Source organism: Balearica regulorum, unplaced genomic scaffold (assembly GCF_011004875.1).
Source record: "Balearica regulorum gibbericeps isolate bBalReg1 unplaced genomic scaffold, bBalReg1.pri scaffold_133_arrow_ctg1, whole genome shotgun sequence".
Taxonomy (NCBI): domain Eukaryota; kingdom Metazoa; phylum Chordata; class Aves; order Gruiformes; family Gruidae; genus Balearica; species Balearica regulorum.
Genome location: NW_022679060.1, coordinates 1 through 1,721, shown reverse-complemented (window position 1 = coordinate 1,721; position 1,721 = coordinate 1). Strand labels below are relative to the sequence as shown.

The window sequence follows — 1,721 nt, the reverse complement described above, 5'->3', positions numbered from 1 at the left end:
CATAAGGAATAACTTTTCCCCGTGAGCTCAGCCAAGTGCTGGGACAGGTCACCCAGAGAGGTTGTGCAGTCTCTGTCCTTGGGGGTTTTCCAACTCGCACTGAATCAGCCTTGAACCACTTGGTCTGACCCTGTTTCTGACAGGTTGGAGGGCAGGCTGCCTGAGGTCCCTTCCACCTCAGGTCTCTGAGGATCCTATGGGGATGCTGGGCCCTATTTCCAACTGGACTTCTGCAGATGTTTATGGGGCATGAATCCCCCTGTGCTTTTCAATCCTTGAGCTGCTGGTTCCTCATGCTGTAGATGAGGGGGTTCACTGCTGGAGGCACCACCGAGTACAGAACTGCCACCACCAGATCCAGGGACGGGGAGGAGATGGAGGGGGGCTTCAGGTAGGCAAACATGGCAGTGCTGACAAAGAGGGAGACCACGGCCAGGTGAGGGAGGCACATGGAAAAGGCTTTGTGCCGTCCCTGCTCAGAGGGGATCCTCAGCACGGCCCTGAAGATCTGCACATAGGAGAAAAGAATGAAAACAAAACATCCAAATGCTAAAAAGCAACTGACCACAATAAGCCCAGCTTCCCTGAGGTAGGAGTGTAAGCAGAAGAGCTTGAGGATCTGGGGGATTTCACAGAAGAACTGTCCCACAGCATTGCCCTGGCAGAGGGGTATGGAAAATGTATTGGCCGTGTGCAGCAGAGCATTGAGAAACCCACTGCCCCAGGCAGCTGCTGCCATGTGGACACAAGCTCTGCTGCCCAGGAGGGTCCTGTAGTGCAGGGGTTGGCAGATGGCAACGTAGCGGTCGTAGGCCATGATGGTCAGAAGAGAAAACTCTGCCACAATGAAGAAGACAAACAGAAAGACCTGTGCAGCACATCCCAAGTAGGAGATGTCCCTGGTGTCCCAGAGGGAATTGGCCATAGATTTGGGAAGAGTGGTGGAGATGGAGCCCAGGTCCAGAACAGAGAGGTTGATGAGGAAGAAGTACATGGGGGTGTGGAGGCGGTGGTCGCAGGCTATGGTGGTGATGATGAGGCCGTTGCCCAGGAGGGCAGCCAGGTAGATGCCCAGGAAGAGCCAGAAGTGCAAGAGCTGCAGCTGCCGTGTGTCTGCAAAGGCCAGGAGGACGAACTGGGTGATGGAGCTGCCGTTGGACATCTGCTGCCTCTGGGCATGGGGGCTATGCGTGGAGGAAAGGACAGTGAGCAGTTAGGGGAGACTTCTCTGACCAAAATCAAAGCCATTTCCCATAGACACCACTCCAAACTGCCCGTCGCCTTTCCGGAAAAACTTTACCTCTGAGTTCTGCTGACAGAAATCCTTGGCATTTCTGCTGTCCTGAAAATTAAACCTTGTGTGCTCTGAGAGGCAAAGGGAGCATCCCACAGAGGCTGTGCTGGGTGGGAGAGGAGACAGAGGATTGCCCAGTGAAGGCATCCATGCTGCAGAGGATGGCAGGGAGGTGCTTGAATCCCACCTCTCATAGTGCTTCTGTCAGCAGCTCCCTCTCACTGCTTGCCCATATCTCTGCTGCCTGGAGCTGTCCCTCCCAGCAGCTGCTTCTCTGTCTCCTCCTGGCCCGTGCTCACAGATCGCATCCACCATGTGGGACCCTCTGCAAATATCCTGGGGTGATCTGGAGCTGTGAGCAGCCCTGACCCTCACAGCACAGCCTTGCCATGCTGTGCCCTGCCGTGGGCATCTCCTTCCACCCACA

The 1,721-nt window shown here is 55.5% G+C and overlaps 1 pseudogene; it reads right to left on the bottom strand.

The window, feature by feature from the left end:
- Positions 1–268: 268 nt before the first annotated feature.
- Positions 269–1,248, bottom strand: LOC142599777 (olfactory receptor 14A16-like; annotated as a pseudogene).
- Positions 1,249–1,721: the final 473 nt, after the last annotated feature.